Source organism: Tamandua tetradactyla, chromosome 4 (genome assembly GCF_023851605.1).
Source record: "Tamandua tetradactyla isolate mTamTet1 chromosome 4, mTamTet1.pri, whole genome shotgun sequence".
NCBI classification, from domain to species: domain Eukaryota; kingdom Metazoa; phylum Chordata; class Mammalia; order Pilosa; family Myrmecophagidae; genus Tamandua; species Tamandua tetradactyla.
In genome coordinates, this window is record NC_135330.1 from 119,852,822 (window position 1) to 119,866,390 (window position 13,569).

Here is a 13,569-nt window from a genome sequence, read left to right on the forward strand (position 1 = left end):
TAGGAATAATACTCCTTTTTACAGAAGAGAAGCTAAGGGATATATAAAGAAGAGTTCTTGCCAGTTGATAAACTTTGACCCCAAGGGAAATTTCCCCAGGATTCCCAAAATGAATTATTTTATTCTCATTTCTTTAATGAGCTTACTGGAGGGTGGACATCTTTGAGTTCTTCCTCCAGATGCTTCTGTTCCTGTTCATAAATTTTTCCCATTTCTACTATTGGCAAAAATGATACTTATTGAAAAAATTAAACCCAGCTGACAAGAACCAAAATGAGATGAGACCTCTGCTCTTTTCTAGTAGAATATTTATTGGACTTTTCCATAAGGTTAAAAGGTGTCAGAAAATGAAATGGAGATGGCATATATCCTTGCTTTGAAAATGACCTTAGAAGGGTTATGATTATATTTAAATTTACATAAGCATGAATATATTAAGCTAGTAGACAAGATTTTACAGCTGGAGGATGTTTAAATAAAGATGGAATACACTGAATTATCTAAATTACTATTGCTATCTGCCATTACAAAGTACCTACTACAGTATGATTTTGGCCTAAATTTGTAAATCCAACCAAAGAGTGAGACTTCATATATTTCTCTAAGCCCCAGTGGAGGCATTGAGATTATACATGCTTTCACTAATTTAAAGAGGGACTTTCACACTGGGATGCATTAAAAAGAGAACATTTAAATAAAAAGCAATTTGCTTTGCCTTTAATTGAAATCCCCTTGCTGTTATTGCTAATTATTGACAATATTTGTGATTGACTAAGAGGCTTTTGAATTCAGAGACAAAATTATTTTTCTGGAAGATCTTAGAAGACAGGGGCTTGTCGTTTGGATACCGCAGTCTGTTGCCATGGAAATGATTGTGATTTGAGAAATGTATCAGCAACACGCAAAAATTCCTCTGTATAGAGAATTCCCTTCCCTTTGCTGCTCGGGGCACTGCACAGTCTTGCATAGTAAGTACATGATAATGACTTCTCACATTTTTATAATGTGCCTTTGTTTTACAAAGTACGACAAAATAAGAGCATAGTATAGTCAACTATGCAAGATGGAGGTGAAAATTAAACTGAAGGCAATGAAAAGGAATTATTCTATATTTTAGGACCAATTTAAAATTAAATTAGAATACAAATTATGGTATGAAACTTCTCAACATTGAGAAGATATTTCTAAATAGTGATCTCAATAAGAAAATATCCAGTCATTTTTTTATCTCAAAATAAATTTCCAATTACTGGAGCTAATAACCAATTAATCAACTTCTATGCCCTTATTATTTTGCCATTTCTTATTTTTTGATGTGCATATGCAGATGATTTGATGTGAATATACAAGCTGTAAGCATTTGTTTGAAAAACCATTAATAGCGGCTCCTTTGTAGAGACCATTAAAAGAGGCTGCCTATTTTCCATATACCTTCGGCTTAATTTGACATAGATTCCTCAGAGATTCCAGAATGTCTCTACCCTATGACAGTGTAAGCTAGATTGGCCTTAGAAGAAGATGTAATGCCTGGTGATCAACTTGGAAAAGGAGGGAATGGAGAAAATATATGGAATACATGAGAAAGAGTGAAAAGGCAGAGATTACATAGATACAAGTATTCTAGATTGTTTAGTTTTAATTTTTTTTTGGTTTCAATTCCTAGAAGGTAGGATTGCCCTGCCCTTATGTTCCACTTCTTTCCTTTTTAGTTGAGTTTTGCTGGGTAGATGATATTTAGCTTTGCAAATGTTAAAACTTTAACAAGCTAAAATGATGTGAGTAATGGAAAACAAGTGATGTATAAGCAAAGAATATGCAGAGTTGAATGTGAAATTATAGTGGGGGCCAATGGGAATTCCTTTACCTATGATCTGAGTCTAGGAATCTGTGGTATGCAAAGGTGAGTTCGCTCCATATGTAGTGTCCTGTGGCTTTTAGAACTTACACTGAATACCTGACTTGGGGACTCTACCTCCATGTTATCAAGAAGCCAGTACGAAAACAACAATATTTATCTATAAACTTTTTAGGGAAATCATTTCATCTCTACTGTCAGCTTCTGTGCCTAATCAAAATGCACTGATATACCAAATTACTTAAATTAGAATTTTTGTTTTGTGGCAAAACTAGATCTTTTGATAATAGGAACATCAGTGTTTGGAAGAACAGGAAGATTTGGAAAATGTCATGGTACTCTCCAGTGCCCATCCAATCAACAGCCCTTAGAGAAGAAATAGGGTGATACTTCTGTTATAAGGTAGCTTTAAAGTTGCCGTGCAGTTCTGGTCCATTCTCCCAAGTGAAGTTTGGAAAGAAGATACCTTATTGCATCCAAAGATACAATCGATTACGCTATGGCCCTTTGCACAGCCCCGTCCCAGCCTTTGGCAGCTCTAGAGGGATATTAGCAAAAACATGATCCAAAAACCCAGACGAGAGGGGCTCACATTAACAGCTTAGGACTGACATGGTTACCGTAACCCAATGCAGAAAGTAATTATAAAAACTAAATTAAGAAAAACGCTATTTGAAGACTGGAAAGTATCAAAAAGCAGAACACCTCAAGAAGTTTAATCTAAAAAAAAATCTGGAACTAGAAGCAATATATTCATGACTCTGACCCGAAGGTGAGGGTGCTGGCTACACCTGCCAAAAACATCTTTGCGAAAAGCTGTAGCCTTACCAGCTAAAATTAATAAGATTAGATATCAGAGCTGGGGAAGCTGCTGGAAATTGAAAGTGAAATCACGGCAGCACAAAGAAAGAATGAGATCCACATTCAAGGCACAAACTGCCCAAATACATGGCTGGCAACTAAACTACATGGGACCAGGGGAGCCCCTAGGGGATACACTGAGAAAGCAGATCAGGATCAAAAAGCATTCTATTATTGAAAGATAAAGCTACACAGAGCCATATCTATGAATTTCATGATTTTCTTAACTGATTATATTCCCCAACTGTGCATAGTTTGAGTGGCAGAAGTTGAAGGCTCATGGCTAGAAGTGTCAGTATACCTAGAGAAATGCTGTTATCTGAAGATAAAAAGCAAATGTTGGAAGTCACTGCCAGCAGACTTGCATTACACAAAATGCCAAAGATAATTCTTCAGTATGAAGGAAAATGTCAGATGTCCACTTACTTGTACAGGAAGGAATGGAGGTTCATGTGTCAACCTAGCCAAGTGATGGTGCTCAGTTGCATGATCAAGAAAGCACTGGCCTACCTGTTACTGTGAGGACAATTCATGGACTTAAATCATCATTAGGTTGATTGCATTTATGACTGGTTACATGTACAGTAACTGAGGAGATTGCCTTCAGCAAAGAGAGATGTCTCATCCAATCCATTGAGGCTTTAAAGAAGGAAAAAGAAGAAAAAATTCTTCTTTTAAAAGAAGAATTGATGCTTTCAGCAGTCAGGGAGAGAGAATTTTCATCTCCAACTTGCAGCCTGCCCTCCAGGATTTGGAATCATGCACTGCCACGGTTGCATGAGACAATTTAATTAAATCTCATACTATTTAGAAATATCTCTATTGGTTCTGTTTCCCTAGAGAACCCTAATCTGGTTCCCAAATGCAAACCTTCCATTGTTCTCTCCCTACAGAGTCAGGAAGTGAACCCTCCCCAGAACTTCAATGTATGGCAGTAGTCAATGGGAATTACCAACCAGAGATCTCACCTGAACTTTGGTGTCCAGAGATTTTATTGAGACTTCATTACATAGGCATGATTGAATGAATCAGTTCTCCCATGTTTGACTCAATTCCATCAGCCTTCCCTTTTTCTCTACCACTAATATGATTCTAAATCTTTGTTAAACTAATTCAATTGTACTTTTTAAATGGTTGAAATTTTTGTTTTTATATTGCTTTATAACACATACCATACAGTTTACCTTTTGAAAGCATACAACTCAGTAGTTTTTGTATATTCACACAGTTGTGCAACATCACCACTATCTCAATCCAGAATCTGTTTATCACCTCCAAAATGAACCCTGTACCCATTAACAGTCACCCCACATTGCCTCCTCTCCCCAGCCCTCTGCTCCTGGCAGTCACTGATCTAATTCCTGTCTCCCTGGATTTGCCTATTCTGAATAATTCACATACAATAAGTGGACCTTTGTGTCTGGCTTCATTCACTTAATATAGTGTTTTTGGAGGTTCATCCATGATTTAGCATGTCTCAGTATGACATTCTTTTTTATTCTCAATAATATTCCATTGTATGTCCATTCAATAATTTGTTTATCCTTTCATCAGTTAATGGACATGTTGGTTGTTTCCAATGTTTTGCTGTTGTGAATAATGCTGCATTGGATTGTAGTGTACAAAGGTTAGTTTGGACAAATGTTTCCATTTTTCTCAGCCATATATCTATTAGCAAAATTGCTGGTCTGTATTGTAACTTTAAGTTTAAACTTTAGAAGAATTGCCAAATCATATTCCGAAGTGGCTGCACCATTTTTATGTTCCCACTGGCCATGTGTGAGGGTTCCATTTTTCTCACCTCCTCACCATGCTTTTTATTTTACTACTACTATTATTATTATTCTAAACATACTAAATGGTATAATGTTTTGCATTGTGGTGTTTTTGTTTGTTTGTTTGTTTTGGGGGTGCTTGGGCTGGGAATTGGCCCAGGGCTCTCACATGGAATGCATTGTGGTTTTGATTGGCATTTCTTAATAGCTAATGAGGTTAAGCATCTTGTTATATGCTTATGGACCATTTTATATCTTCTTTGGGGAAATGTCTCTTCAAATTTTCACTCACTTATTTTCCTTGAATTTTTATTGTTTTATTGTGAAGCTGCAAGAGTTCTTTATATATTGTGGATACAAACTCTTATCAAAATTGTATTAAAATATTTCTTCCAATTCTTTGGGTTGATTTTTCGTTGTCTTAATAGTATCATTTGAAGCACAGAAGTTTTTGTTTTTTAATGAAGTCCAATTTATCTATTTTTCTTTGACTGATTGTGCTTTTGGTGTCATATTCAAGAAACCTTTGCCTAATCCGAAGTCATGAAGATTTACATTTGTCTTCTAACACTTTTATCATTTGGATTCTTCTGGTTTTTTGTCCATTTTGACTTGATTTTTGTATATTGTGTGAAGTAGGGGCCGAAACTCATTCTTTTGCATATGATTATCCTATTGTCCCACGTCATTTGTTGAAGAATCTTTTTTCCTCCATTGATATCCTAGTATTTAAATTGGAACATGTGAGTCCTCCAAATTTGTTCTTCATTTTCAAGATTATTTTGACTATTGTGAGTCTCTTCCATTTCCCTATGAAATTTATGATCGTTTTGTCAATTTCTGCTATGTAATTAAATAGAAATGGTATAGAAGCATAAATGATTTTTTATATTTATTTAGTATCCTGAATCTTGCAAAATCCTTTTATTAGAGAAAAATTGTGTGTATATGTGTATGTATTTCTTAGGGATTTCTGTTTACCTGGAAAATGCTGCTTGCTAATACAGATAATTTTAATTCTTAATTTCTAATCTGAATACCAAATGGTTGAATTTTACTTAAGGAAATTATAGATTAATAACATAAAAAGAAAGAAAAGTTGTGAAATGGCTTATATTGGGGGGATATAAAGTACAATGTCAGTAGTTTACTAAAACTGAAAAAGTGGGCTACCTCTGCTTTTTAAGGGATGCTTGGTAAAAATCCAAAGCACATAGATAGGATCAGTATTCAGCTATTAGTTACCTTCTTTATGTATATGTCCATTTCTTTTTCTCTACATCCTAGGCAATTTTTAAACATATTTACTCCACGAAGGCTCTTAAAAGGAAAAGTGGAAGAGATTTTTTTCCTGCAATGAGCAGAATTTATGGCAATTGGATCTCACTGGAAAACTAATCTCATTGGTAACTTAAAGAAGAAAGGCACGGAATCTATTTTTATAGACAATCTACCTGTGACTATCAGGAAGTTCACATTTCATGATTAGACTCTTTTTGACTTGAAATTATTATAGGTATCAATGAGCATATATCGTAACATTTCTCATCACTCTCTTTCTCTTAGATTAACTTTTCTCATTTTTGACAGGGTAGATAATCTGCTAATATACTTAAAATTGCATTGCTATTTCTCTGCCAACATATATTCTACTTTACTTGATGAAATGTATGTTTCTTATCTGCTCTTCTGTGTGGCAGATTGGCAAAACTGGGTCCTAATGTAATTAAGGAAAACTGGCCAACAAACAACTTTTTATTTGGCTCCTTTGCATTACCTTGGGATGTAAAAGCATGTTCCAAGCATTTACAGCTTTTTTTTTTTTTTTTTTAATTTCAGAAAAGACTGTCTAAGAGTCACCCCCAGGGAACCTCTTTTGTAGCTCAAATGTGGCCTTTCTCTCTCTAAGCCAACTTAGCACGTGAACTCACTGCTTTCCCTCCTACGTGGAACATGACCCCTAAGGGTGTAGATCTCCCTGGCAATGTGAGACAGAAATCCAGGGATGAGATAGACCGGCATCAAGGGATTGAGAAACACTTCTTGACCAAAAGGGGGAAGAGAGAAATGAGACGAAATAAAGCGGCAATGGCTGAGAGATTGTGTGATTGTGAAAACCTTGTGTCTGATGTTCCTTTTAACTAGGGAATAGACAGGTGAGTAAAAAATATGGAATTAAAAATAAATAATAGGGGGAACAAAGGTTTAAATAAATTGGGTAGATGGAAATACTAGTGGTCAATGAGAGGGGGGGTAAGGGGTGTGGGATTTATGAGTTTTTTCTTTTTAATTTCTTTTTCTGGAGAGATGCAAATGTTCAAAAAATGATCATGGTGATGAATATACAACTATGTGATGATATTGTGAGCCACTGATTGTATACCATGTATGGAATGTTCATGTGTTAAGAATACTTATATGTTTTTATGTTGTTTTATTAATAAAAATATTTTTTAAAAGCTTCAGATACTACTTCTGGGGTACATCCCTGATCTAAGGGAAACAAAGACACAAGCTTGGCTATGAATCAGATGATTTCTCTCTAGAGTTTAAATGAGAAAGCACAAAATTTATTGACATGTAATCCGAATTTGAGGTAAGAGATCAAGAAAAGCTGAATCCAGGAAAGGGTAGGTATTAATGGATCACTTCCAAGAAGACTAAACAATGAAACTTGTGTCCTTTGCATGTCACATATAGTAACATCTATAGAATATATAATTTAGGAAATGATAATGTCGTGAAAAGAAGTTTGGCTTAGAATCAAATAGACAAGTGTTAACAATCCTAATTTCAGGATATAGAGCCAGTATGATTTTGGAAATGGCAGCTTTCTTTGAGCCTCCATTTTTATCCTTTAGAAAATGCTTCTCTCAAAATTGTTGGGAGAAATAGTTGAGCAACTATTGTGAAAGATATGGCACATAAATAATATTTAGCCAATATACATTGAGTCATTTTTCTTTTATTAAATAATACAAATATTTATTATATTATATTATGCCCAGACATTTAGGAAGCTGTATACAATTACTAACTTGGAAAATATGTTTCCAATAATTATATTTTGGGTTATAATTATGAGGAACAGCTAATTTATGCTATGTCTATGGAAAGGGAATTAAGGTTTGCAGATTTTTCCACTATAAATTTCCTGTGAGATTGATTATAATTGATTATTGATGGGAAATAACAAAGAACTATTGACATCAGAGATACAGAAAATGAAATAATGTAACTAAGAATTGGCTAGACCTCATTCTAGCAAAAATGGATAAATTACTAGAAGAAAAATAAAATCTACTCTTGGAGGAAAAATAAATCATATAATAAAAGAGTAAAAACTTCACTACCCACCCTTACTGTTCTCACAAAAGTTCAGGGCTTAGTTTCTTTTATATGTAAATTTCAACAAATAAAAAAGAGAGTTAATCTGTGGCTTATATGTACCATTATTAATAATAAGAAAATAATTCATTTCTAACAGCCAATTTTATAAGTCTAGTATAAACTTTATTTATAACTATAAAACACATCATAAGAAAATCAATTCTGGGTATATTTCACTTATGAACATGGCTGCAAAAAACTCTAAATTTAATATTAGTTTATTAAATCCACAGTATTTACACAATAATGTGTTCTCATAAAGTAGGGATGATCATGAATGCAAAGATAATTTAGTTTTAGAAAAGCTGTTACTGTAATTTATCATGCCCATAGCTTCACATGATTATCTCAAAAAAATATAAGCAAACATTTGACTGATTTCAAACAATGCTTTATAATCTAGAAATAGAGGGGAAGTTCCTTAACTTGCTAACACAATTGAAATACTTGGATGAGGTAGAATTTTTCATTTTCAGATATAGATTTCATCTTCATAGAAAATCTAACAGACTCAGCAAAAATTAGACTGAATAATATGTTTGGCAGATTTATTCAACACAAAAATTATAACTTTCACCCATAAAATAAAATAGAAAATAAAGTATAGTACATGATAGCAAATACAATTTTTAAAAGTTATTTAGGAATTAACCAAGAATGCATAAATGTATTCATAGAAAAATATTAAAAATCTATTACTGTTCTTATAAGGAAGAAATACACAGTGAACATTAAAGGAAGTATCCGACTGGATTCCTAAAGGAACCCAATACAATCATTCTAAATTTGGGGCCTAATAAGCATCAACAATGAACTAGGACATGTTTTAAAAGAAGAACCAAGAAAGTAGGGCTTATCTTGTCAGACCTTAAGACACAGTTTATAGTTATTGTAATAAAAATTAGTATTGTGTAGGCTTAGTAACTAATGGATAGAGCAATAGTAAAGGATATAGAGCTCAAAATAGAGCCACTTGAATAAAAGAATTTGAAATATAGTGACACTGCAAACTATTGGAGGAGAGGATGAACTGTTGAATAGTGTCTGAAAAACTATTTTATTACATAGAGAATGGAGAACCTATTCACCATATGAAAGGTGAACTTCAGATGGATTAGATCTAATTGTGAAAGTAAAACAAAAAAGCTAACAGAAGAAAATGGTAGAAAGTACCTTTATGAGTTCGGGTTGGAATACATTTTGTTGATAAGCCTTGTAATGCGCAAATCAGAAAATTAAAAAATGGCACATTTGGGCGGGCCACAGTGGCTCAGCAGGTAAAAATGCTTGCCTGCCAAGCCCGAGGACCCGGGTTTGATTCCTGGTGCCTGCCCATGTAAAAAAAAAAAAAAAAAAAAAAAAAAAAATTAAAAAAAAAATGACACATTTTACAGCAGGCAAATTTATAAAATGTTCCACTAAATTTACAGATGAATCATGTACTGCAATAAAATATTTTCAGTACCTAAAACAGATTGGTACCTAGAATATATGAGGAACTCTGGCAATTCAAAATACAATGACTAAAAAAAAATGCAACGACTAAAATAATCAGTAAATCATGGGAAAAGGTTATGAGTAGGCAAATCACAGAAAGGGTAGCTTAAAGGCAAGTAAATATCTGAAAATATGCTTGAACTTGTGATAAGAGAAATGCAAATTAAATAACCCTTATGGTCTTTATATCAGAATCATAAAAATTGGAAAGGAGGGGCTTTTCAAATTTATTTTCAAAGAGGTAGAGAGAAAGAAAATCCATTGCACTGTGTAACTGCAAACAATATGACATGCTGTTAAGTGATCAGGCAGTTTAAGTATATAGTGGAATGCAGAATGCATATTTCTTATGCTTCTAACCAACAATTCTTCTCTTTAATCATATGTGGCTGTATTTGTTCATACATATATATATATATATATATATATATATATATATATGCACTGTATGTATGTATATTACTTATACGTCTAAAGTATACAGTACGGATAGATGATAGAGGGATAGATAGATACCTATGGTATATTAAATATTTAGAGACATAGGGAATAATTATAAATATCCACCAAGTCTCTAGAAAGATAGGAATTATGGCATTCATTTATGATGACTGTAAGATTTGAAGTGTCTACCACTAAGTTATGCACTACTACTAAAAGGTGGAATAATATATGGTGTTTACAGGCAGAAGTTTAAGTTACAAAAATAGACTCAGAAATAGCGTTTAATGAAAATCGAAAGAGAATGAATTGAAAACACACAACGACACTACATGTTATACAAAGCCACATGCATTTTAACGTAATACCCCAACTACATTAGATGAGTCTTTATCAAGGGAGATAAAAAGGGATGATACCATGAACCTATGAGAGGGACATGGTATAAACAGGAGCAAATATGTGCTGTGAACCAAGGAACCAAGGACTAGGGTTTCCTCTGTATATGGGTAAAAAAACAAAACAAAACAGTATTTCATTTTAAAAAATATCTTTGCAAATGTTAATTCTGATTCTCAGCTCCATGAAAGATTGTTGCCATTTAAATGTTAACTTTTCCAGGAAATGATCATCTGATGGTTGTTTCATGTTAATCTGAGCATTCACAAAAATGATCTCTTTAATTCCCAGCACTCTCTTAGGCAAAATAAAAGACTTTCCAATTATATCAGGGTGTACGCATTATCTGTATCATCTCTTCTCATTACCATCTGTGTGTTTTGAATAAAATGTTGAGACATTTTGTGGGCATGGAACCTGTTTAGATTTAGTGAGTGCTTTGGCTCTTTTTATTTCTATTATATGCTAAATGCTATCTGAGGTTTAAGAAGAGGGATTTTTAAAGAAAGGCATAAATGAAAATTTCTGAGGTTGGAAACTTTTTATCGGGTTAGTCCCTGGAGAGGAGAAAGCAACATTTCTCTTTTATAAGGGATATAGGAAGCAATTGGCTTTAATAGTGTAAGTTGCACATTAAGAGGCAGGAGACAATTAAGTATGCGGTGTTATATTTATACAAAGCAATTTCTGAGGTTGCTCTTAAACTGTTTTGTGTGAGCTGTTGTTATATTTCAAATTTACCTTTATTCACTTTCCTTCACTTTTAGTGGCTGAATATAACATTAATGAAAGAGAGAGAAAATGAGACTGGAACTTACAAACCTATAAATAAAATGGTAATATTTGCTCTATTTGAAGTTGCTCTTGTTGGAATAGCTCCAGAACTACTCATCCTAGAAATCTTAGCCAGGAATTTCCACACTTCTTTTGTTATGGGCAATGCTTACCTTCCCCTTACTTAATTTTCCTTATATCAAAGAAAGCTGTATATTCTATCTATCTATCTATCTATCTATCTATCTATCTATCTATCTATCTATCTATCTATCTATCTACCTATCTACCTACCTATCTATATCTATGTACCTATCTAATCTATCTCAGAAAAAAATAAAAAAATGACTCCTATATCCACCACCCAGATGAAACTAAGGAGATGTGAAATCAAGAGCAGTCTGACCATGATTTTTGTAATCTGCTTTTCCGATTTAATATCTTTTCTGACTTTCTTGTATCTCTGTAGTATGCTAAAAGGGGATTTTAAAAATAATGCCCATTCAAATGGAAATGTCTCGAATTATTTAACAAAGGTCTATGGATATATGAAAATCATATCGAGGATTTCATTCTTATTTACACGGTGATAGGCATTCAAGTACAAGTTTGTTTTGGATTTGCGTTATGTATTTTTGACCATTTTTAGCCCTTCTCTGTGGCTTTATTTCAGGTATGTGTTTTTTAAAAAGAGCATATTGCTGGATTTTGATTTTCTCTGCCATGTTCTCAGAGTCTGTGTCTTTATTTGGTGCTATAATGAATTTAGTTTGATTGGGTAAATAGGTATGCTTAGTCTTCCAAACTCGCATTATCTTTTCTCTCATTTCCTATTGTTTTCATCCTTTTTTGTCTATTGATTTGGAGGGTGTTCTAGTTTGCTAGCTGCCGGAATGCAATGTACCAGAAACAGAATGGCTTTTTAAAAAAGGGAATTTAATAAGTTGCTAGTTTATAGTTCTAAGGCCAAGAAAATGTCCAATTAAAACAAGTCTATAGAAATGTCCAATCAAAGGCATCCAGGAAAAGATACCTTGATTCAAGAAAGCCAATGAAGTTTAGGGTTTCTCTCTCCAGTGAGAAGGCACATGGCGAACACAGTCAGGGCTTCTCTCTCAGCTGGAAGGGTACATGGCAAACTCGGCATCATCTGCTAGCTTTCTCTTCTGGCTTCCTGTTTCATGAAGATCCCCGGGAGGCATTTTCTTTCTTCATTTCTAAAGATTGCTGGCTGGTGGACTCTCTGCTTTGTGGTGCTGCTCTTTCTGAATCTCTCATTCTCCCAAATATTTCCTCTTTTATAGAGCGCCAATGAGCCAATCAAGACCCACCCAAATGGGTGGAGACACGTCGTCACCTAATCCAGTTTAGCAACCACTCTTGGCTAAATCACATCTCCAGGGAGATGATCTGATTACAGTTTCAAACATACAGTATTGAATAGGAATTATTCTACCTTTATGAAATGGGATTTTGATTAAAACATGGCTTTTCTAGGGGGCATACTTCCTTTCAAACCAGCACAGAGGGCAACTTTCCATTTTTTTCGACTAACCTTTGTCTGCAAATGTTTCCAAAACATACCTATTTTTTTTCTATTTACCAACAACAGCATCTGGTTCTTCTCCTGCCTAAGACATCAACTGATACTAAATCTCTTCCAATCTTTACTCCCGAATTTATAGTTTTTACTGATCAAATTTACATTTGACTCAGAATAGTGTGATTACGTTTTATTTTGTTGCATATTATATATCCTAGTTCAAGGTTTTCTTTTTTTAAGTTGCATTAAGTTATAATCAAAATAGCCATACTTTAAAAAACTAAATAATTATTTCAGGAGTTTTTACTGACCATCATCATCCTGTACTTTTTCATTGTTTAGATTCTTTGTTTTGATGAATTGCTTGGTCTTTAGGTACATTATAAACATATACACGGGTGCTAATCTTTTCTAGCCCTTTATGTCTATGATTATTTTGAACCAGCCATTAAGCATAAAGACAAGCTGATAGAAGATTCTTGAGAAAAAAAAAATGTATTTTCTTTCCCTTCTCAAATATTGTGGACTTTTCACTATTGCCTTTTGCTATTGTCGCTGGGTAGAAACATTTAAAATAACAGTATAGTTTTAAACAATTTCATTTATCCTCTCCTCGGATTTTGTTCATCTTTCTATTATTGCAATTCTAAATTTTTATCTGAATATGTGTTGGTCTTTTTATCAAGTGCCCCTGGTACTTAGAAAATCCTCTCTATTTATCTGCAGGTAGGTTATTTATTCAGCTCTGAAAATTTGTGTGTGTGTGTTTTCCCACACTGGAAATCTGATTATGTCAGGTCTGCCTATTTCTTTTCAAATGTTCATCTGTCTCCTTAGAATTTGGGATGAATTCCTTGTGTATGTTATTCAGTTCATTTCATTAGTTCTAGAGTTTACCATGTTTCTCTTTGTCTGTCACATTTTAATTCACGGCCATTATTTTTATCTTTAAATACTCTTGGCTGATTATAGCTCAATCCTTTTGCACTGTGACTGTGCCAAATTTTAGAAAATCCAGAACAGATATTTTTGAA

The 13,569-nt window shown here is 33.7% G+C and overlaps 1 long non-coding RNA gene across 1 annotated transcript in view; it reads left to right on the top strand.

Annotated features, from left to right (window-relative positions):
* Positions 1–887: 887 nt before the first annotated feature.
* LOC143679311 (uncharacterized) overlaps positions 888–13,569 on the top strand; it is a 117,640-nt gene continuing 104,958 nt past the window's right edge. Inside the window, exon 1 of the long non-coding RNA XR_013173642.1 lies at positions 888–968. This is a non-coding gene — a long non-coding RNA (uncharacterized LOC143679311). The remainder of the gene's footprint in view (positions 969–13,569) is intronic.